General features: G+C 40.1%; 2 protein-coding genes across 2 annotated transcripts in view; one reads left to right on the forward strand and one right to left on the reverse strand.

Annotated features, from left to right (window-relative positions):
* LOC106056142 (protein MTO1 homolog, mitochondrial-like) overlaps positions 1–25,445 on the reverse strand; it is a 108,254-nt gene that overhangs the window by 26,165 nt on the left and 56,644 nt on the right. The gene's annotated exons all lie outside the window — the stretch shown is intronic.
* The window catches only part of LOC106056154 (uncharacterized), a 54,727-nt gene continuing 36,306 nt past the window's right edge, over positions 7,025–25,445 (forward strand). The window contains exon 1 of the mRNA XM_013212755.2: positions 7,025–7,145. The gene's annotated coding sequence lies outside the window, so the exon portion shown is untranslated. The remainder of the gene's footprint in view (positions 7,146–25,445) is intronic.

A 25,445-nucleotide genomic window follows, 5' to 3' on the forward strand; every position in this document is an offset into this window, starting at 1 on the left:
GGTACATAATCACGATAGATCTAAAGGTACATAATCACGATAGATCTAAAGGTACATAATCAGGATAGGTCTAAAGGTACATAATCATGATAGATCTAATACTTTCTATAGAAGCGACTTTAACCTGCGACTACCGTTGCTAATCGTATTCAACAAACAGATTCAAATCATGTCATTAGAAAATTGCTTGAGATTTTAATTTAAATTTAAAGATTATTTTTTTTAATCTTCATTAATTTAGACATGCAAAACTTGAACAGAACAACAAATAAATGCTTACAAAATAATGTAGAGTTTATTGAACTAACTGTTCCACACAGTTTTCACAATGGTACAAAAAAACTCCCTAATATAATATACATAATACAAATGTGTACAGGATATAGGCTACACTTTCTAGATCAACATCAAACAAATACACATGTGTACAGGGTATAGGCTACACCTTCTACATCAACATCAAACAAATACACATGTGTACAGGGTATAGGCAACACCTTCTACATCAACATCAAACAAATACACATGTGTACAAGATATAGGCTACACCTTCTACATCAAAGTCAAACAAATACACATGTGTACAGGGTATAGGAAACACCTTCTACATCAACATCAAACAAATACAAATGTGTACAAGATATAGGCTACACCTTCTACATCAAAGTCAAACAAATACACATGTGTACAAGATATAGGCTACACCTTCTACATCAACATCAAACAAATACACATGTGTACAGGGTATAGGCTACACTTTCTACATCAACATCAAACAAATACACTTGTGTACAAGATATAGGCTACACCTTCTACATCAACATCAAACAAATACACATGTGTACAGGCGGTATAGGCAACACTTGGTAAGCACTAAACAAAACGTCACTGCCAGTCGTGTTAAGACGACCAGCTATCAAATGCCGTACCAGCTGCACCACTAGCTCGGCGCTTGCTGGGGTCTAGAAACGCCCCCCGCTTTATCCCGTCATCTTTACGGCTTCTAGAAATGTTTTATCAAAGCGGGCAAATATTTTGTGTTATCAAAGATGGAGGGGGAAAAAACATCTTTTCATCAGTGCAGACGAGACGTTTCATCTTTCATCTTTCGCAGACTCCAGTCTCCCGCCTCCACACAGTAGCCCCCCCCCCCCCCACCCCCTCTCGTCCACAAGACAAGAATATGATCAAGAGTAAATGATATACAAAAGTTTGTATACGTTGGTAACAAGAATCAAACACTTATTCAGAACATTTCAATTATTTGGGGTGAAGTTTTCCATTCAGCCAACTTTGAGACTTTTATGATAGGCAAATGATTTCTAGCAGAACCGGAACGCAAACAAAAGCGTGGCACAGAGCTGTGAAGTATTTTCAAGCGAATTGTAACTTGTCAGTTGAGTTTTTTAATCTGAAAGTTGGGTTTTCAATTCCAAGTTAAGTTATAAAAGCCTCTTAGCTGAGTTTTTAGTTCCTATCTGTTGAGTTTTTTGTCAGAAGAATTTTAACTGTCAGATGAGTATTTAACTGCCTTGCTTCAAAGTTGAGAATTTCCAAGAGAAAGTACAAGAGTCCATTCAACTATACAATTGCTCCATTGGCCATAAATAACTCTTAGCAGAGCGTGATGAGAATAGAACTCGTGATCACAAACAGATTCTCATTTTCTAAACGCGTTTCTGCAATACAATGTAATGTATAAAACCAGTGGAAAAGAAAGAGTTCCATTGACAGGTCAGAATGACATTGCAGAGGAAACAGTTGAACTAAGAATGGGGGACGGGATGTTTGAAGGATTGAAATAAATAAAAGAGGGAAGGGGAGGGGGGCGAAGAAGATGAGCATATGATCTTAATTAATACGAAAACTATAAACAAATAGTTCACTCAGATTTATTATTTTTTTATCCTATGATATCATATCTTTTTTATTATATCATATCTATGGCCTCAAGACGGGTCCTCTGGGCTCGCAAAAGACCTTCCTACAAGGAACAGTACCAGGAAGAAAACGAAGAAGAAGACAGAGAAGTGATGGGAAGACAACATCAAAGAATGGACAGGCCTATCATGAATTACAATTTTATCCAAGGCAAAGGACAGAGAGGCATGAAGAAAGACGGTCGACAGATCTTGTGTGGTGCCCCAATGGTCCAACAGACTAAGGGTGAAGGTGATCGTACGAGAAAGGAATTAAGAGAAGGAGAGAGAGAGAGAGAGAGAGAGAGATTTGGAGGAGGAGCTAGAAAGAAAAAAAAATAGCAATAGCAAGAAAGAGTGAGAAAGTGAGTTAGCGCTTAAGAGAGAAAATAAAATAAACAGAAAGGAAGAGAAAGAAAGAAAGAAAAAAAAAAGATAACAAACCACACTTGATAGAGTAAACTGAGTAAACGAAAGAAAGAATGTATCAATGAAACGAAAAGGAGTAGAGAAAAAAAAACAAAACACTCCATTCGATAGACACACAAAAAAAAATTTGTTGTTTGTTCCCTCTGTGTGAGTAAGTAAGGTGCAGTGTAAACAAATGACAAGGTGAGTACGTTTGTAGGGAACCCAATGACATTAACCACAGCGCATTGGGCATGGAGACAAGTGGTGAGGCCAGCTAATTAGATAGGCCCTAGAGTAAACAGGCCCTCTTCATAACAACCACGCCCCTGCATCGTGTCTTTCGTGAGCCGGGGAAAAAACAAGCTAAGTGGACAACAAAGAAGCCAGGTCGATTTCCTTCAGATGAAGAAATCTCTGTGGTCGTGTGCTTGCGGGTGAGTTAAGTTCCCGAATACTAGTGCTCAAGTCTCTGGGAAACTGCCATGCAGGCTTCAATAGAGTTGTTTTTTTTTTTTCGTGTTTTTTTTCTCTGTTCCCGGTACTTCTTATTTCGTTCTTTTACTGGAGTTTTCGTGAATCTTTCGACTCCTTGATGCTGCATGCCATAACTTCTTTGGTGTTGTTGTTTTTTTACACAGCTTATATCAACTCACTCTGTCTGTCTGGTAAACATTTTGACCACGTTATTTCTCCCACACCCATTCTCGGATCAAGTTGAAACTTTGCAGAATTATGCCTAACCTAGCCTAGATAATGCATGAATGAATTTTCAAAAATATCCCGCGATTCGGGACTTTACCTTGATGTTTGCTCTATGTGGATCAATCCAGTGCTTCTTTCTCCCAACTATTGATTATGAATAGCTTCCTATTGCGCTTAGAAGTGGACGACCTGGGGTTCTCCTGCCTTCAATTAGATCACCATACGATATTTCTTGTGGGATTCAACGCTCTGGCATTCTGCAAACATGTACCAGCCTGCCAAAGCGTCTACAGCTGATAACAGCGCGGATGTCCTGGCACCCTGCTCTTCGAAGACTTCCTTGTTGGCTATTTTGTCATGCCAACTTTTTTGATGATCCGCCGTGAGCGTCGGGGGTGGAATAAATTCAGCTTTTTTTCTGCCAAAAGTAGGTGTTTCACTAATGTACAGCAGAGGGATCATCACACAGGTCAGGTAAACCAAGGCTTTAGTACTGATAATAGTTTTGTTATAGGTAAAAACAAACAAACTGTGGAAGAAGACTTGGAGATATGCAAACACGTAACAGTGTAGTGAGACTGTTGCACACAGACGCCAAGTCAACAACATGTGCAGCACTGGAAGAAAGAATCTCTAATGAATGATAATGGCCAAGCCAAACTTTCCGCCTGATATTACACATCACGTCAATATCAAGGAATGAGTAATATTCCCTTTTCAGACCTTGCGATCTATAAGGCAGATGATGTTAAGGTCATCTGTTTCTTTGGCCAACGGTTAACAAGCAGGGTGTCATGTGGCAAGCACAACGACCAACCGCCTTTACTTTACCCAACTAAAGTCAGGTACCCATTAGAGTTAGGTGGACTCAGGGGCGCCCTAAAAATCCCGAACTTCAAAATCCCAGTCTTCACCGAGATTCGAACCCAGCACCCCAGGTTCGGAAGCCAGGCGCTTAACCACTCAACCACCGCGCCCCCATCAAGGAAGGAGCTAAACGTAATTAAGATAATACACACACACACACACCGAACTATTTGAATATTATTCAATTCTCTCCAAACCTGTCATACGATGAATGACAAGAAATTTATTAAGGAAACAATTACAAATTATAATATTTGGAATACACTATAAAAATACCAGGAGATGAAAGATGGGAGACAACTCGGCTAGAGTTGTTTAATGCTCCCTATGGGAAGGCCGACCAAGTTAGCGGCAGCATTTGTGTGTGTGTGCTAAGAACTTGGCGCAACTATTAACAGATGCTACTGCCTCGTGTGATCCGTCATGTCAAACAGCTGCTGGACGCCGTGAGAGAACAAAAAAAAACAAGAAAAAAGAAGCTGGGTGTCGAAAGTGGGAGATGTATATTAAAAAAATAAATTCTAAATAAAATGAAAATAAAAGAGAAATGCCATTTCGTTTGTCAAGACTGCCAGGTCCAGCTGCTGTCACTGATTGACGACCCAGTGTCAATGACATGTAAGGACTTGTCTGTAAGGCATCACAGATACAAATGTAGGAAGTAATATACGTCTGAAGACATTCATTGCACAGATAATGCTGAGGCGAATGCAACAACAGCTAGGAAGAGAGTGATTCAAACTGTATTAAATGCTCTTTCAATGATCAGCAAGAATCAAAATGATTTCTATAAACACTTTTGAATTTTTTCTTATTTATATATTTTATCCTAAAGCTAACAAGAAAAAAAAATACTCAAAAAAACAACAAGAAACAAAACAGCAAAGCTTACAATTAGTGTAAGTGTATTAGTTTGGATCAGTTATGTAGTTATATCTATAATTGACCTAGACATGATAAATCTGTGCGATTAGAAATAATTTTACCAATTGTTTTTGTTTAGTTTTTAGCTTTCGCAATGCGCTCTGACCCAATCCCTTGTCTGGACCAGAGAATGTGAATGTGTACATGAACGTTTTCTTACATGTATAAACAAAATGTTCACTCAGGGCCCAAGAGTCCTAAGGGGACTAAATCAACTTATTCCACCAAATCTATCTAGTACGATTTCTTTCCCTTGTTCAAGATAACAAACAAAATAATTAACTACCAATAGTTAATTAACTAATTGGTTAATTTTTCTCATTTTGTGTTGTCAGATAGATCTAAAAAAAATAATTGTGCAAAATTACAGCTTAATCCGACATCTGGGTGTGGGAGAAATAACGTGTACAAACCTTTTACCTTACAGACAGACAGAGAGGGGGGATATATAACTTGGTAACAATTGATGACAAGAAACTCAGTACAGGAAACAAAAAAAAAAGCTCATTCGTTTCTATGCTCAAAGGTTAACTAGGGAGTCACGTGGTTAGCACAAAGACTAGCCACCCTTACTTCCCTAACGTATGCTAGGTACTCATTTGGGGGTGTACTCAGGGAGTTCTAAAGGATCCCACTCGATCCCTCGGTTCGGAAGCCGAGCGCTTAACAACTAGGCCACTACGAACATAGCAAACATAAAGACATGAATAATAATAAATCTTTACAAGTTGGGTCATGAGCACAGAGTGGATTTCCACAAAACTGATGTTCTATTGAACATAGAGAAAGTTACAAAGTTATCTTCACTGGAGGCTCTGCCCTCGCTCTCTGAACAGGAACACGTTCTATTGACATGTCTGAAACGGAGATAGAGATATGGAGATGGACAGTGCTTAGCAAAGTACAAGTACTCTCGAATTCCTGTCAAATTGCATACAGCGTTATGTCAACTTTGTACAACAACAAATTTAAGTTTCTGTTTCTGTTTAAAGTTTGTCTAATCAATCTTCACATAAGCTGCGCAGCTCACCAGAACATTGTATTCTCTTTTCAAAACAATGCCCTCATCAACGAAGTCGCGCAGATATTAAACTCTTTACAACTGTGTAGTGCAGGGGTTCTCAACCTGTGGGTCGCGACCCTCTTGGGGGTCGATTGACCATTTGCCAGGGGTCGCCTAAGACCATCGAAAATATGGATTATTATTGCCTACTCTTCTATTGCTGTATGTGTGTGTCGGCTGGGGGCTCGCGGCATGGTGGGGGATTATAAAAAGGGGTCGCCGAGCTTAAAAGGTTGAGAGCCGCTAGCGTAGTGTAAGTAAATTTTACATGTAATTCTTTTTATTGATTTAATTTTCTGTTCCCATCCGGCGGTAGCTACACATGTCAACGTGTAGGACATCAGAGCAGTCAAATCAAGACGGGATTCAACAGCAACATGACCACAAAGACAAAACCCCCAGCGTGTAACTTGTAATGTCTATTTACTATCAGAAGATGCGTGCGCATAACTGTGCAGGCGTATTTAGTATCATCAGTTCGGTACATTTCAAACACTAACAGAAGTCCACCACAGATGAACAATGACTATGACTTGAACTATTGCTTACAGAACGGGAATAATCTAAACTCTTGTCACTAAAGAGATGTTCAACGCTAAATCTTTCGTTTCCAAGCTATCTCGTCTCAAGTATAATGTCGCGTGCCCACCCGGTCTCTGTTGGAACGTCACTACAAAGTGCAGAGAAATATTGAAACTAAATGTATCAAAAGTGTAAACCATTGAATCTTCTTTGTTACGATTTAGAATATATATGCTCGCTCCCCCCATCCTTTTCCCTGGCTCCTCTAGCTTGGGGAAGGGAGAGGGGGGGGGTCACGTGTACAACAGGTGAGACACACACACGTTTTCGGTGTCACACTGTCACATTCGAGAGACACACGAGAGGAAGACAGGTAAAAAACCAAAATGAGTGCAAGGCTTGGGTCGCCCGCCCAACTCGCGAATTAGTTCAGGACGTTGTACACCGTACAAAACTAGTAGCGACAAAGTGAGCAATCTTAACTACTACCTGGAGAGGGGGGGGGCTCACACCTTTTTTTTTTAAACTACTAAACAACAACAACAACAAAAAATGTGCTCCCTTCGCCTTGATACCGCTCCCCCTCACCGTCGAAGCCACGCATTCACGGCACAGGGCGGAGACGTCGAGGCACCCAACTCTTCTTCCTACCACGCTACCACACGAAACGTTACAAAAGCGAGTGGGTCCCGGGTTGACTGGCTCATAACTCGTTGGATAACTTGAACAGCTAGTGGGTGAGTAGACGTTAGACATGGGAGAAACATACACTTTGGGTGTGTGTGAGAGAGAGAATAACTGAGAATAGACGGATTGTAAGATTTGGTGAGAAAGGTTATAGAGAAGCAGGAAAACGTGTGTACGAGAAGATGAGAAGAGAGAGAGAGAGAGAGAGAGAAAGAAAATCTACTGAAAGAATGTGGTAGCGCGTGCCTAGCACGAGACGCGGCTCACACACAACCAACACACACGCCACATATTCAGCCAGTTATTGTTGAATGCATGTTGGCGTGTTTGTTGACTCGACATTCGAACACTTTTGAGTTGAACAGTACAATCACCGCGACTAAAGTACCAAGCAATTCTGCCCATTAATCCGTTTTCCCTTTCCTTAAGACAATATCATGCAAACAGTTGACAAGATACCACACTGACTAAAACTACAAGGTGACTAGTAGATCGGCCAGCTCAAGACTCAGCACAGAGGAATGTGGTGGGAACAGTTTCCGTTGACGAAAGGGAGGGAAGAACTGTTGGGTTTGAACTTGTTTATGATTTACCGCAAACACAACGTTTAACGGCAAGGTCATTGTCGAGCTCAGCGTGAGGAGTTTGATTACAAATGAGAAGCTCCCCAGGTCTATTGATACATTAGCGAGAGATCCGAGAGGTCTGGGGTGGAGTAGTGACATTGTGCGGCCTTAAATAGCGTTTCGTTGCCAGCTTGTTCTCACACATATGTGCTGAAACGTTGACTGCGTGTTTGTTAATAGCTAGAGCTTTTGAACTCATGGAACAGTTTGTTGTTGATTCCCTCTGCTCTTTTCTTTTGTTCCTTTCTGCTGACTTCGTGCTATATTGTTCGGTGTACGGATATGAGACCTGGGTGCTCTATAGAAGGTATCAAAGGCTCCTCGGACGCTTCAATCAAAGGTGCGTCCCCTCCATAATGGGCATACGCTGGTAGGACTACCTTACAAATAACCATGTTCTTCTGGAGGCAGTTGTGGACATTACCGGTATAGAAGCACTACTTACCATTCGACAATTGCACTCGGTCGAATACTTATCGGACGACAGCATGCCAGAGGTGATCTTTTTTTTTTTTTGGCCAGCTTAAAGAAGGACAGCCTGCACGCGTATAAAGGTGAACTCAGGCGTCATTTTGCCATCACTGGCATTAAGAAAAGTAGATGGCAGCAGATGTCTTCTAAAAGAGACAGCTGGAGAGATCTCTTGGAGGCCGCGGGACACACATTTGAGGCCCTAAGAAAATCCCTTGTAGAAGACAAGCGCTGAAGACGAAAAGAAAACGTGAGTATACCCGCGCTTTGTCAGCATCGGGTATGGGAAAATATGCAGGTCGCAACTGAGTTTGCGTGATCATGTAAAACACTGCACTCGTCCTTAATGTTCGGAATGGAAGAAATTGCCATTCATTCGTTGTGATTGTGTGTGTTCGTGTCACCGAAATTTGTGCTCCTGACCAAAGTCCCAGATTCACTGGTCACAACTCTTAACCTAGAGAACGAAACAAAATAATGAAATATTGCACATTGGCATGCCATACTAAACCCTTTAAATAATGTGGACACAGACATGACTTTTCTAGATAACTTAATGGAGCGTAGGAAGAATTCAGAGCCAAATATATATGAAACAAACATTTATTAGCGTTAATATTCGCAGTTCGTAGTTTGTTGTCTTTGAAAAAATTAATTATGTCGATGGTTCTTAAACCTTCAGTGCATAAAGAGGGTGGCAATCGCTATACATCAATGCAACGTTCTGCAAAAAAAAAATAAGTTTGCTTTCAACATGTACCCAAAAGAGAATGGGAACCACTGTGTTGTCAATGCAGCGCTTTTCAGACAAAAGATTGTGGGAACCACTGTGTTGTCAATGCAGCACATTTCAGACAAATAAGAGTGGGAACCACTGTGTTGTCAATGCAGCACTTTTCAGACAAACGATTGAGGGAACCACTGTGTTGTCAATGCAGCACATTTCAGACAAATAAGAGTGGGAACCACTGTGTTGTCAATGCAGCACTTTTCAGTCAAAAGAGTGTGGGAACCACTGTGTTGTCAGTGAAGCACTTTTCAGTCAAAAGAGTGTGGGAACCACTGTGTTTTGAGTGCAGCACTAACCAGTGCAGCCTATGAATAAACCAAACACCTATTTGAACGATGCATAACCCCGTGAGCGATGTGTTCTTTGGCAACAAAGGCGTGACCTCCAAAGTCACCAAAACGCCCGAGGTTATTTTCGACATATTGGCCATCAATTTTTTGGCATTCCGTCATTTTTCTGGCGCGACTAAGTGCGTGCAAGCGATAGTGTGTCTGCCTTTGTCTGTCGATGTTTGAGTTGTTTGTATGTGCAGGAGTCTGTATTGCTCTACACCAACACGTTTGATAGTCACAGACTTTGTGTGTGAAATGTTTTATTATAAAAATGATATTCGTATTGTAATAAATGAGTTTTAAAATGACTGGACTGAAGCAATGATGTGCACTTACAAGTTACTCTGTGAGGTACTTTAAAATGACTGGACTGAAGCAATGATGTGCACTTACAAGTTACTATGTGTTTTTTTTTAAATGACTGGACTGAAGCAATGTGCACTTACAAGTTACTATATGAGTTACTTTAAAATGACTGGACTGAAGCAATGTGCACTTACAAGTTACTATGTGAGTTACTTTAAAATGACTGGACTGAAGCAATGTGCACTTACAAGTTACTATGTGAGTTACTTTAAAATGACTGGACTGAAGCAATACTGTACTCAAAGCAAGACTTCAAACATTATTTTTGCATACTTCATTGTAAATGATAAGACATTGCTTCTTTAACACTACCTTACTTACTTACACTACCAAGTAACACAAATACACTCCTTATTTCACTCTTTATTCAACTCTTCATTAAGATCTTCATTCAACTCTTCATTAATTTTTTTTGTATCAACTTATCATTCAACTCCTCATTTAGCTCCTCAGACAAGACTATGAATGTTAGTCCTACATGTGTAGTTCCCATCAGTGTGAGAATGGAGCATGCATACACATCCAACCATACACGCTTTCTTTACTGCATGAAAATAATTCCGAAGACAATGCACACACACACACAGTTACTAAACCCATGAAGTAACGAGAATTATGAAAAAAAAAACAAAAAAAAAACATGAGGGTATTTGGGGGTGGGGCGGGGGTAGGGTTTGGGAAGTTCAAAGCCACATTTCCGAATTTATTTTCTTGAATAATCAGAAAGTCACATTATGGATATCTAAACAAACATGCAGGTCTAAGAAACGCACAAGATTGTTCCATAAATATGTGGGGGGAGGGGAGAGATACATGCAGGTAACACGCCCCTGGACTAAGATAGGACATAGCCCCAACATCTGGGTTCACTCAGAAACGTCCAGACACACACTCGGTCTCGAGCCGGTGACATTCGACCTAAATGAAAGAAAGGAGGGTGCTAGGGGCTAGCCGCCAATAAAAGTAAATAATCCTCTGATATTCTGATCATAAAAGTAAATCATCCTCTGATATTCTGATCAGTCATTTCGTGTGACAGTCGAGCGCTTTCATTACTTAACCACCGGGAGGAGAATAACAGAATCACCACAGGAGAGAGAGAGACAGGGGTAAATAACAGATAAATGCTGGTCATTCTATTTCCCATTTTTCTGTATGAATGGCATTTATATCAAAGCCGAATTCTCCCACCTCCCAATGTGAAGACCTAGCATGTGGTTAGATCACTTAAAAACTCATTACAGGGCATCCTCTTCCTCCCCGCGTATATCCAATCTAATACCAGACTTCTAGCCCTCTTTAAAACTCCATCGTCTCTGAGACTAGAAATACATAGAAGCCAAGTTGGTATTTGAGCGCAGCAGTTGTTTCAGTTTTCTTTGCATTTTCTTTGTTGACTCAGAAACAAAAAAACAAACAAAATGAAAACAACTGAAGCCAATAGTTTTTAGGTGAAAAACTGGCCATTTCTATTCTTTTATATCTTAGTCCCGCGTCTCCCTCCCCCCCCTTTCTTCATCCTGTACCCGCTACCTCTGTTGGTCTTTCTTTTCATCTATCTATCTCTCCAGCCCTCAATCTTTTCAATTCATCTTTCGCAGCCGTAACAATCATTTCATTTTGGATCGTTCACATCCGTTCATCTTTCGTAGTCTGTCTTTCTCTCTAACTTTTTAATCTGTCCATCTCTCTATTTTTTTAGTCTGTCTATCTCTCTATTTTTTTAGTCTGTCCATCTCTCTATTTTTTTAGTCTGTCCATCTCTCTATTTTTTTAGTCTGTCCATCTCTCTATTTTTTTAGTCTGTCCATCTCTCTATTTTTTAATCTGTCCATCTCTCTATTTTTTTAGTCTGTCCATCTCTCTATTTTTTTAGTCTGTCCATCTCTATTTTTTTAGTCTGTCCATCTCTCTTTTTTTTTTAGTCTGTCCATCTCTCTATTTTTTTAGTCTGTCCATCTCTATTTTTTTAGTCTGTCCATCTCTCTAATTTTTTAGTCTGTCCATCTCTCTAATTTTTTTAGTCTGTCCATCTCTATAATTTTTTTAGTCTGTCCATCTCTATTTTTTTAGTCTGTCCATCTCTCTATTTTTTTAGTCTGTCCATCTCTCTAATTTTTTAGTCTGTCCATCTCTCTATTTTTCTTAGTCTGTCCATCTCTCTATTTTTTTAGTCTGTCCATCTCTCTAATTTTTTTAGTCTGTCCATCTCTCTTTTTTTTAGTCTGTCCATCTCTCTAATTTTTTAGTCTGTCCATCTCTCTTTTTTTTTAGTCTGTCCATCTCTCTAATTTTTTAGTCTGTCCATCTCTCTATTTTTCTTAGTCTGTCCATCTCTATTTTTTTAGTCTGTCCATCTCTCTATTTTTTTAGTCTGTCCATCTCTCTATTTTTCTTAGTCTGTCCATCTCTATTTTTTTAGTCTGTCCATCTCTCTATTTTTTTAGTCTGTCCATCTCTCTAATTTTTTAGTCTGTCCATCTCTCTATTTTTCTTAGTCTGTCCATCTCTCTATTTTTTTAGTCTGTCCATCTCTCTAATTTTTTTAGTCTGTCCATCTCTCTTTTTTTTAGTCTGTCCATCTCTCTAATTTTTTAGTCTGTCCATCTCTCTTTTTTTTTAGTCTGTCCATCTCTCTAATTTTTTAGTCTGTCCATCTCTCTATTTTTCTTAGTCTGTCCATCTCTATTTTTTTAGTCTGTCCATCTCTCTATTTTTTTAGTCTGTCCATCTCTCTATTTTTCTTAGTCTGTCCATCTCTATATTTTTTTAGTCTGTCCATCTCTCTATTTTTTTAGTCTGTCCATCTCTCTATTTTTCTTAGTCTGTCCATCTCTATATTTTTTTAGTCTGTCCATCTCTATATTTTTTTAGTCTGTCCATCTCTTTCAATTCTTAGTCTCAACTCACCCAGTCACAAATGTGAAATCCTTTCATTATGACGACGTTTCACACCTAGATGAAATGTCGCATAGTGCTGCAGGACAACACATTTTATTCACATTTCAGATAGATCATTAATTAGAAATATCGTTTTTTGAAATTAGCGTTAAACTGTATTGAATATCAGTTTTAGCCCTTCTGCATATGTCCGCCCCCATGCCAAAGTGAGACTCAAGCGTAGTATATTATTTTGGATATCAAGTAGGATTTTTGTTGTTGTTGTATTTACTTGTCTTTCAGTTACTTCTTCTGTCTCTCTCTCACTAACTATACTATTAATATTTCTCTCTTTGAAGATTTGGCTGTCAATCCTTCTTTTACTCTACTCATATATTTTATGACTTACTCTTCACTGTCCACATCATGCAATCTCTCTCAATATAAATATCCCTCCTTTTTCCTCCTTGCTCTCCCCCCCCCCCGCCCCCCTCATGTCTCAAGTACAAGATTTCGATGAAACAAAATTAGGTACTCACTACTCCTGAGCTTGAGATGGAAATAACTACAGTCAGCATTTATAAGCTGTGGAGGGGGCGGGTGGAGAGGGTGACACCATCGAGCGAAAAGATACACAGGGTGTTAGCTTGGACATTGTCTTCTTGGGAAGAGAGAACGGAGGGAGTGGGGGAGATAAGAGATGCGAGGTGGGGGAAGGGGGGGGGGGAGTTGTTGAATCTTTGTACACCATGTAAAGATAGTGTCATAGAGTTTTCAAGAAAATATTTCAGAAAGGAACGAAAAGGGGGGAGGTGGGGGTAGGCAGGAGATAGATGAATATACATGTTTCAAACATCTTCGCCATGTTTTCTGCCCAAATCTGCCACGTCGTATGGTCATCATGATTCTGCTTCTTACGCGAAATACAAGCTTGCATGTATGTATACGAAGAGTAACATTCTCAGTCTATGCATGAGAAACATTTATTTATAAGCCAGCAGTAACAAAGTATTCATATGTCAGTGATACGTCATTAGTAAACAACACGTGTCAAATGTGATATCTGGGAATACATCAAGTGCCTCCTTAGCTACGTCATAAGATGACGTAGATGTGACTACGGTGCATGTTTATGCTCTGAAGTTACCCCCCCCCCTCCCTTTTCTAATTTCCAAAATTTCAATAACAGCTATCCATAGAGATTTGCACTCACTTCTTCCCCTGTAATATTTCTTGACAAATACGAAACAGGTAGCCGATTCAACCTCTGGAGTAAGCCCCTGCACATCTTTGACTGCCACTTTTGGTAATAACCAACTAAAAACATATACTAGTCTAGACTAGACATTCAACATTTGATAACAGTTCGTTGTAGACAAGTTCCTGTAGCTGCTTAGTTAAAAGGTGACAATTAGACTACAGAGTGAACGTCCCTATCCCTTGGCGTGTGCATGGATCACTTCATATCTTATTATTTGTTTGAAGTATTTTTGGTTCACACATTGTAACCATGTGAATTTTGTCTTTAAGTTCAATTGCACCTCAATGATTCAGACATGCTGGCGAAAGACTTACGTACATTTGATTCTGCAGTGCTAAAAAGTGAATCGTATATCTATTTTTAGGAGAAAATAAAACACAGCTTTCAAAACTTCATTTTAATTTGTACACCGGATACACCAACAAACTAGCTATTTATAGTTTCTTCCCGCCATGCATGAAAATCTCCAAAAGGCTTTGAATGTGCAAGGACTGGCCCGTTATGAAGAATCAAAAAGTCGTGCTTTTGGCGTTACAGTTTAAAACATAGAGTGTGAGAGTGTGTCATAAGTTTGGCTAAACAAGTGTACAACTATCTTACAGGCCAGAACGTTTTAATTAGCAGCTGTTCCTTATGCGTTTGATCGTCTTAAGAGCTGAGCCGTAGGCTCTTCGAGCTCAAAGTTTGAAAAAAAAAACTATTTGGACGCCAAACAGTAAAAAAAAAAAAAAATGTGTGAACACAGTTCTGTTAAACTGTGTGAACACAGTTTTGTTTGGGAGAGACCCGAGTCAATGCCTATGTAAAGCATTGCTGTTTCCGATGCATTTGCCCCCATTTGCCTCCGCCATTTTCCTTCATTGTACCAAGCTAACCGTGGGGGACTCGCCATTTAATGTAACGGTCCCTTGAGGAACAGCGCATGGATTGGTGACAGGTTTGTGGTAACTTTTTTGCAACACCGCCCGTGCAAGAGGTGGACTCTCGTCTACCCGTTGGCATCCCCAAGGGAGTTATGTTTCGCCATTCATTTAGCCTAGTTACCCCCTCAAGTAACCGTTTCCACCCGAGTGCCACGATGAGGCAGAACAGCGTACCCGGGTGTTCCTTATCCTGATTAATTACAAGTACACAAATAAAATGTCGGCGGATTCTAAATTGAACTGGACCCGGACCCTTCAACCAGAAGCCAAGCGATCTACAACTTGGCCCCACATGAAAATAAAAATATCAGATATTTGTAAATAATAATAATAATAATTTAAACCAAGATTTGACGAGGCTAATGAAACAAAAGGCAAGAGGGTGTAATGCATTAAGTCCATAATGCCAGATACCTGCATACACCTGTACCTTTAGACCTGAGCGTGTGAAACTAGTCCTCGAGACAACGTGCAGCTCTACCCCGCCCAACCTGTTTGTTTCCCCCCCCCCCCCAGCGTGGGGCTCACAGCATATGTTGGCCCGGGAGATACTTCAGCGAAACAACTGCACAACTTTTTTTTTGTATTTAAGCACAGAAAGAAAGTTGGCCAAGTGACATCGTTTGTTTTTTCTTCTTTTAAATAACAGGTGGCCTTTTCTCTCTCTCTCTCTCTCTCTTGGCCGTGTTTCACATGACTTTGCTCAGTGAAATAAAACAAGGGGAAAAAAACTCCTTTGACAAAACGCAAACATTTGTTGATAAAGAAGATGCCAGTGTTTTCTAACAAATTTTTTTTTTCTGAAAATCGTATACCATCGTCAACAATATTTCCATATGAACAGCTGGAGGTCACTCACAAAGGCTGCGGGAAAGAAAATCCGCTGCCGAGGACAGACGCAGAAGACGAAAAGAAAATCTTAATCGACCACCGGCGGACGATGGTTATGCTTATGTGGCAAAATATGTAGGTCACAGTTGGGCTGCGTAGTCATGGGAAATGCTGCATTCCTCATTAATCTTAGGACTCGAAGACAAGCCTTATTATTATTATTTCGATTTAATCAAGTGATAGAGCACTAGGCTCGAGTTCCAATCCCGATGAAGGCTGGGAATTAGAGCTTCGCAATTTTGAGAACCCCCGTGAGTCCACTCAACTGTAATGGGTGCCTGGCATACGTTCGGAAAGAAAAGTGGTTGGTCAATGTGCTGGTGGCATGACACTCTCGTTGACAGTCAGCCATAAAAACAGATGAACTTTACATCATCTGCCCCCATTGATTGGAATGGTACATTTACCCCTTTTTAATGGTTAAAATAATAAACTCCTATTTGAGCAAGTTCTTTAATTAAACTGAAACTAACAATCGAGAATTCTTCAACCGATAAACTTTACAACTGACCCTTCACATTTGACATCGATCATGGGTTGTTACGTTACATGCTTATCAAAGTTGTTTTGAACATTTTAAAACCAATTGGCAAGAAAGCGTGCAATTAGCTAAACTCGTTAAGGTAATCTTGGAGGTGTCATGCTGCAAAAACACTTTTTATTGAGACGCGGCTATGAACACCAAAGCAACCGAAACGGAATGATTAACAATAGATGAGGCGCTGCCAAGGGCTGAACTTCATTCCAGCGGTTTGCGGTTCTAATCTTCTTTTCGCTGATACTTCGTCTATTTTAGGAGAATGAGTGACTTGCGGAGAATGTGTTCCCTAAAGTAAAATGTGGTTACTTAAAGAGTCATTACAAATGAAAAAGTGAAGGGAAAAAAAAGATCAGATAGTGAACTAAAAGCTTTATGGGAAACAGCATTAGCCAAGCAAGATTCGCCAACAGAAAAACTAATTTTTCGTGCACTGTAAAAAAAAAGCAAGGTTTGATATCTCTGTGTATCGATTCGAATATAACTAAAACCGCTTTGTTGTGGGCTCAAACTCCTTACGAAGGGCAGACAACTTAGTGAAAATGATAACAAGGGAAACAATCCGCTTCTCTTTGTTTTTCTTTGTTTTTGTTGTTGTTTTTTTCCACATATTGCTAGCCTAGTTGTGGAAAGGTAGCCGGCTCCACCTGTAAGCATAATGTCAGGTTATTCTAGTGTCGACCTCTCAGCCCAGCTTGCACGCCTGTCGCGGAGTTGCAGTGCCGAAGAGAGACGCGGCTCTAAATTGTGTTGAGCCAGTGAGGGGAGATGGTATCGCACTAAGAGAGGCTTCTTGTTGAGGTCAAGTCCCCAACCGAACGGAAGCTCATATGTGAAACTTGTCCTGGAGGACTGCTACCAATAATTCCCCAGCTAAAGCGCAACACATCTCCCAACGTGAGCTGATGTCTTGATAAGCAAACAAACAAACATCGACGTCATCAGTGTATGGGATGCAGCAACAAACGCCAAGAAACAGGCTGGCGAATAATGTGTACAAGGCACACACACACACACACAGACCTCAAGAATATTGACTATGTCAGGTCTTTAGGTCTTTGAAAACAAATTAAAGGGAGGGGGTGGACCCAAGGAAATCAGAGATCCCATTACTAACTTCAAACATGCTGTGACTTTTAGACTAGTAAAAAAAAACAACTAAAGTACCCCTTTCAGATCTTGTGATCTATAGGGCAGATGATGTTAAGGTCCATCTGCTTCTTTGGCCAACAGTTAACGAGCGGGGTGCTATGTGGCCAGCACAACGACCAACCGCCTTTACTTTCCCCAATTAAAGTCAGGTACCCATTAGAGTTTGGTGGGCTCAGGGGCGCCCTAAAAATCCCGGAATTCAAAATCACAGTCTTCACCAAGATTCGAACCCAGGACCCCAGGTTCGGAAGCCAAGCTCTTGACCACTCAGCCACCGTGCCCACTAACTAATGACATGGTCTCGTATATGTAGACTGTCACGGCCGAAACAAATTTTGAAAACCCATGACACAAGTTCACAACGACAAAAAATGGCTGGCTCAGAGAAAACAACAATAGACTTGAAAGATCAACTTGAAACATCAACGTAAGAACTAGACACTTCTAGAAAGACACTTCTGTGACCTCTGGCACTAGGGAACTCTTCCATGAAGAGGCGCCCCTAAGAAGGGTGGCGGACTTTGTTGAGGGCAGAGGAGCGCATTTTTAATGCTGGAACACGTTAGTCTTTAGTCAAGCAGCTGGACAACAGAGGGTGCTCATGTTTAGTCAGGCAGCTGGACAGCAGTGGGTGATCATGTTTAGTCAGGCAGCTGGACAGCAGTGGGTGCTCATGTTTAGTCAGGCAGCTGGACAGCAGTGGGTGCTCATGTTTAGTCAGGCAGCTGGACAGCAGTGGGTGCTCATGTTTAGTCAGGCAGCTGGACAACAGAGGGTGCTCATGTTTAGTCAGGCAGCTGGACAGCAGTGGGTGCTCATGTTTAGTCAGGCAGCTGGACAGCAGTGGGTGCTCATGTTTAGTCAGGCAGCTGGACAGCAGTGGGTGCTCATGTTTAGTCAGGCTGCTGGACAACAGTGGGTGCTCATGTTTAGTCAGGCAGCTGGACAACAGAGGGTGCTCATGTTTAGTCAGGCAGCTGGACAACAGAGGGTGCTCATGTTTAGTCAGGCAGCTGGACAGCAGTGGGTGCTCATGTTTAGTCAGGCAGCTGGACAGCAGTGGGTTCTCATGTTTAGTCAAGCAGCTGGACAGCAGTGGGTTCTCATGTTTAGTCAAGCAGCTGGACAACAGAAGGTCTCATGTTTAGACAAGCAGCTGGACAGCAGAAGGTCTCATGTTTAGGCAAACAGCTGGACAGCAGAAGGTCTCGTGTTTTATCACCATCCTCGTTCTGTTCTTAACTGAGCAGGCCGTGATTAGAAAATGCTGTCTAGCAGAGTTTAAAAAAAAAAAAAGCTTAGCTAGGTACCTGTATTACAACATAATTAGAATACATTATCTAGTCTTTGTTTTTAAGTTCACCTTGATTTGAACTCAAAAGTTGGCCTACTCGCTATTCAGGCTGATCGCAATTAGGTCTATCTAATAACGCTAAGAGTATTCTAACAACGCTCAATAATGCTTATAGTAGGAAAAAGCACAACCAACCGAGAGGGGGGGGGGGCTAAAGAATGGGTCAACAACCTTTAAGGCAAAAGCATTGGCCTTCAAACTAATTCTATTATGAATCCTACAAACTCGTACACACAAATGTAATAACAGACAAAAAAAAAAAAGATATGTGTAGATGTTATCAGAAGTAGGGCACAGTGACACTCTGCTCGGAATGTGGCTGGAGGATGAAGGATTACCGATACAGATCCTACATTAGTCATCTGGTGTTTACCTAAGGCCGCCGAGATATATTCCGAGGCCTTCGGTTAACCATGGCGTTGTGCTAGTAAACCCAGAGCAAGGATCTGCAGTATGGGCCACGTAATAAATCGGGTCAAGGACTTCGGAACGGCAATAAGATATTTCATTTCTTCTATATCCCCAAAGTCAATGCAGAGTTAAAACACAAACGGCGTTAACGGCTGGAGATACTGGCGTCACAATTTGCAGCCTAATGTTTGTTTATAATCTTTAAACTGTGTGCTTTTGTTGCGTAACTGATTACTAATCATTAGACAACGTATGGATAATGACAATAGGAGAACAATATAAGCTATATATTAAAGAAAACGAGTAAACAAGTCTATACATAAAAAGTACGTAGCTAAAGTCACTTGAGACGAAGCGGCCAAGTGTTGAAAGAAGATGGACAACCCACCAAGGAAACCAACAACACCTCTGGAACGCCGGAAGGCTAACAAAGAAAAGAACGAGCACAGACTAGAACATGACAAGGAACAGAAGAGGATCAAATGAAAGACGATAGATCAAACCTGGGGGCCAAAGAAATTCGAACATACGCCCCTCTCCTCCCACCCTCCCAGGGCGAGCGACCAGAATTCCCAGCCCCCACTTGTTCGATCAATAATTACAGAAAAAGGGGCAATTCTCGGACGTTACCACACAGCGGACATCTCCATTTATGTGGGCGCTATGTCTGCAGATAACAAGAGAACTGATAAAAGACAGGATCATATTGACACGTTCCTATTAGATCAAATAGTTAGAAAACAATGCCATTCATGTAGTTCCTTTCTTTGCTCTGGAAAAAAAAAAGGTAAATCTAAGTGGAATTCGTTATTATGAGGGGGGGGGGATCCTTATAATGTTTGTCTTATTTTACCTTTTTAACTTACAAAACATATTTTTATTTCATTGTGGAATAAACGGGATAGAGCAGTGTTTCTCAAACTGTTAATTTTCTCAACGCTATTTAATGTAGTTCTACCTTATGTCAAGTCACTATTTGTGTCTGCGTCACTAAGTCAGTGTTAAAAGATCTCTATATGTGCTAGTCACAACTTTTGTTTTTGTTCCATTTGAAAGTACTCTTACCCAGTCAATGATTTTATGTTAAGTTTTTGTGATTGATTTTAAAAAATACAAAGTAGATAAACAGTTTATTTGAAGTATTTAAATACCATCAGAAGTTAGAAGGATGAACAGATAAACTTGGTTATGGCTGAGTGGACAAACTGTCAGACAGGAGGCTGGTAGTTAGATAGATGTGATAAATGAGACAGTGAAAGAGAAAGTCTATACAATTAAATGAATGAGAAACTCGGAGAGAGAGAGAGTTCAAAAGAAAGGAAGTAAAAGAAAGAAGAAGAAAATGGGCGAAAGAATGAAAGTATGAGGAAGAAAAAAAAAGGCGCGAGAGACTGATCGAGTAAGTAAGAAAAGAAAAAAAAAAAGGACAGGCAGTGCAGGAAACCAAAGACACCTCCAAGACTTAGTCCACAACAAAAGAAGCACAAAATATCCTCGACTATAATTCCTCCGATGTTCACTCTAGGTAGTCCAGAGGAACAGGGAGATTTTTTTTTGGAGGGGGGGGGGAGGATAAGGTGAGCTAGACTTCTGACACGAATGGAAATGAACTCAGTCTCACCTGGTGTTAAAAAAAAAAGGTTACCTCCTACCAATAATAAGCCAGGCATAGTTCTCTGGTCTCGGAGCAATGTTTGTACAAATAGGACAGAATGAACTTTCGGAAACTACTTTCTACTATTCAGCCTACAAGGCAATAATATAATCTTTAAGAATACACAAAAAATTAAAAATCGTCAAGTTAATTGTCTAATTAATTACGTCTAACGATACATTAATATAGTCTTGTCTAGTATAAACTCACACGTTATATGAGGCTGGGCTGGTTCAGTCAGAGTGGCAAGACTGAATCCCTCTGTACTAATTACTGCGTTTCTTGCGTTCAATCAAACAAATACACACAAAAAAGTTCCCCTTTCAGACCTTGTGGTCTATAGGGCAGATGATGGATGTAAAGCTCATCTGTATCTGTGGCCTACGGGTAACGAGACTCAGAGTGTCATGTGAGCAGCACAACGACCAACCGCCTTTACTTTTCCCCTGGGGCATCCGAAATTAAAAATCCCAATCTACACCAGGATTCGAACCTGGGACCTTCGGTTCGGAAACCAAGCGCTTTACCGCTCAGCCACCGCGCCTGCACATCAAACAAATATATTTTTAAAAAATTCCTTAGAAAAGCTTACGCTCTGTGTCCATGGAGAAAGCACAAAAGTTGGATGATGGTCAAAGGACGTAGCGTGCTGTAAATATGGAAAGGTGCGAATGCCTGTTGAATTTAAAAGAATGAATCTTTTAAAAATGACAGAAGTTATGGGGATGTTAGGTAATTATGTATAATTTTTTTTTTAATACAATGGAGTTTTTCGGAAATTAGACTAATGAATGTTCTAGACAGTAGCCTATTTGTCATTTATGCGAAACCTGGAAAGACAGTAGAAACGACAATACTGAATTCACACCTTTTTGATGTTGGCTATATTTTTATTGAGGTGTTCTGTACTTAAATGTTAAACTTGTGTATACCGTGACTAGCTTAACTTGTAATCTGAGGCTACATGTGAACTGGGGTGTTTTGTGATTGAATGTTTACAAATGTGTTGTTGTTGTTGTTGTTTTTTTGCTAAAAGCCAACTGATATCTTCTCTAGCTACATGCCTACTGAGGTGTTCTTAGGCCATCAAAGTGTTTTGTTGCTACTTGTTACCTAGGTATTCCGTGGTTTAATGTTTACCAAGGTATTCCATGGTGGAATGTTTGCCAAGGTATTCCGTTGTTGAATGTTTACTAAGGTATTCCAAGGTTGAATGTTTACCAAGGTATTCCGTTGTTGAATGTTTACTAAGGTATTCCAAGGTTGAATGTTTACCAAGGTACTCTCCTTTAAATATTAATTGCTGTTTTCGGACGCTAGCGCAATTACTAATAGCCTTTCCAGCTGGTAATCCAGTGATGACCAAAGTCGTCTGTTTTTTCAAGAAATTATACGCGCTTCAAATTCTATCCAATAATTTTACGAGCATGGCTAGACATATACTAATAAATGTACATAAAAAAGGGTGTGTGTTTGTGTGTGTGCACGTGGTATCTCCCATCCAATCGTATCCGTTCATCCCCTCTGCTGGCCCGTTCAAACACAAACTCTAAGGATGTGCTCACTCCGACAGTTTCTACCGCACACACGCAGATCCAACAAGAAAGAAAAAGGGCCCTCAGACGAGAGAAATATCTTCTTTCACTTAACAATGTTCACACAGATTTGAACAAGCTGTCCGCCAACCCCCCCGAGCTCATCGACTCACCCGCCCCAATTCCGAGACACCCTTACTACTCCTCCGGTGAAGAAGTTGAAGCAAGGTGAGGGGGGGGGGAAGTTGTTTTTTTTTCGGGTTCATATTATTTAAAATAAAAAAACAACCGTCTGTCTTCTGTATTTGTCTGGTATGTCGTGTCTTCCTCTTCCATTCCTGTGTAATGTTTTCGGATGGGGGCTAGTTTCAATTAGACGAATCTCCATAGAAGTGATGAACGCCGGCTGGCCTGGAAAGGCTGAAGGCGGCTACAGAGACTAGAGTGTAGTTAGGGTAGGCCAAGAAGTGCAAGTGAGGCGAGGGGGGATAGTGACAAAAGATAACGCTGCTGATGTTCACGTACATCCTCAATATTTAAACAAGCAGCATAGAAAAAATAATAATTTTTAAACAGCTTATCTAATGAGAAAAACTCCACATTTACAGCCATATATCAATACTATAAGAATTATTTTTACAACGATGACTGTAAATTTTATGAAACAAAAACTAGCTAGGAACAGGGCACCCTCTAAATGTTAGAGGCATTCAAAATTGTAGAAAAAATCCCTGCAGACCTCTGTAACAATGTTTGAACAAGACTACATTGGAATCTTTTATTTCGTGTGTGTGTGAGGTCACAAACAAGATTACACAGCGACTCAGAAAGCAACAATAACTTAGGGCGACGCATTGAGTTGTAGAGGCGCTGCTGTAGGCACGGGGCCACAAGCCTATGAGCAAGTAGAAGAAAGAAGTGAGAGATGGGAAAGAAAAGGGGTGAGAAAGAGAGCGAGAGAAAGAGAGAGAAAAAAAGAGAGAGAAAGAGAGAGAAAAAAAGAGAGAGAAAAAAGAGGGAGAAGGAAAGAGAAAGAGAGAGAAAAAGAGAGAGAAAAAAAGAGAGAGAAAGAGAGAGAGAAAAAGAGGGAGAAGGAAAGAGAAAGAGAGAGAAAAAAGAGAGAGAAAGAAAGAGAGAGAAAAAGAGAGAGAAAAAAGAGAGAAAGAGAGAAAAAGAGAGAGAAAAGAAAGAGAGAAAAGAGAGAGAGAGAAAGAAAGAGAGAGAAAAAAAGAGAGAGAGAAAGAGAGAGAGAAAGAAAAAAGAGAGAAAGAGAGAGAGAGAAAAATCAAAGAGATATAGACCAAAAAAAAAAAAAGAAACCTAAAGCATGATATAACGACACATTTTGTTCCCTCGTAAGAAAAAGGACTAACGCCCTCGCGCCCATCCTTCTCGTGTGACCAAATGACTATTGTATGGATGGACCCAATCGTTTCTGGAGCCCGGCCAGAAGACGGGATTTGAACGATTTCTCCTATCGAACAGCGTTATCGTCTTGGAGCTCGGCGTGACGAGAACGACTTTTTGTGCTAGATTCTGGACACCTTCATCGGCGTTTCCCCTCTAGTTTGTTAGCACAGACTAATGTCTTCCTTACTTCCAGTCTGAAGGAAAAGTGCAGCATTTCATATGTTAAGTAGAATAACAAGGTTAAATAGAGAGTTTGTGTAGAAGTAAAAACTCAGAATCGGCCCCTCCCCCGTTGTGGTCCACTCAGGCAGGTGAAAAGGAAGGGTCCCAATAGTTTCAGCTTGAATGCCAGAAGCTATGAACTGCAAACAATGACAACTCATTCTCCACCAATACTAAAAAACAAAAAGATACTTGTACGTATCGAAAGTGTTGCCGATATTATTGTATTCTGGTATAATTATAGCTGAATGTGAACTCGGCCTAACTTATGTTATCAACAAGCTTATATCAACTATGTCTGTCTATCTGTCCGTCTGTCGGGTAAAAGGTTTTAACATATTTTTTCTCCCATTTCCTGATCAGGTTGAAACTTTGTACAATTATTCATTGTACATGCCAGGGCATGAATCAATACAAAAATAAAAAACAACAACAATTAGTTAATTAATTATTGATGATTAATTATTTTGTTTGATATCGAAAAGGGGGAATGACTGCTACTTAATACGAGATAAGGATTTAATCCCTTATTTACGTTTTGACGCGTTCTTCTCCCACTTTCCATTCTCGGATCAAGTTGAAATTGTGCATAATTATTCATAGCCGAGGACAATACACGAGTCAATCCAAAACTTAAAGTAGTAGTTAATACTAATTAATTAATGTTGGTGTATATGGCATGAAAGGAGTTAAATCCTGCCATTTTCATATAAATGGCAGTAATAATCGGTTCTTTCCCCTAGATAATAACATTTATTCTTGAATGATTCTCTATTTGATGTAGGCCTATGGTATATTTGTATATAAACAAACAAAAAACTTGCATATTTGATTTTAAAAATTAAACGTTTTGCTTTAAGTAAAAAAAAAGTAGCCGTTGGACCAAAACGTTGCAAGATCTAAAATATCATGGTATCGGATTTTCAAACTTTTCCTAGTTTTATTACGATCTAAATGGGACGGCCGGATAGACCACACAAAAGTAATAGCAGTTATCTCCCTTTCGGAGGGCCGTAAAAAAAAAAACAAAAAAAAAATTAAAGCGAGAGTAAAAAAAAAAGGTTTATGTCACGTTTCATGACAGATGAATTTGTTTTTTTAAACACATTTTTAAGTTTCATATAAAAGTCCATCTGTCCATCTAATAAACACGCAAGTCTGACTAGACATTATAAAATCTCAAGATTGTGTCTGGTTTCTGTTAGCGGGGCGAGCACTAAAGAATCCTAATGACAACATTACTTCATCATTCACGGATGTCTCACAAGACGATCATTCTGTAGGCGACTGGTTTCTTTCTTCAACGGTAAAAGACAAAATGTGCACAAAAATGCCGAAGCGCGAATGGTGGGTCAATGAAATAGATTGTCATTATAAGAGACTGTAACATTTTGAAGCTACACAGTATGAAAAGGTTATATATATATAGAGAGAGAGCCACAGTTCTAGTGAACATAGTTTCATTATAGAGCATTGTTGAACATTGTTCAAACGTTTTGGTTGCTTTACTAAGAGTTACTTATCAAAGGTTTGA

The sequence above is a fragment of the Biomphalaria glabrata genome, chromosome 12 (assembly GCF_947242115.1).
Source record: "Biomphalaria glabrata chromosome 12, xgBioGlab47.1, whole genome shotgun sequence".
In the NCBI taxonomy this organism is placed as follows: Eukaryota; Metazoa; Mollusca; class Gastropoda; family Planorbidae; genus Biomphalaria; species Biomphalaria glabrata.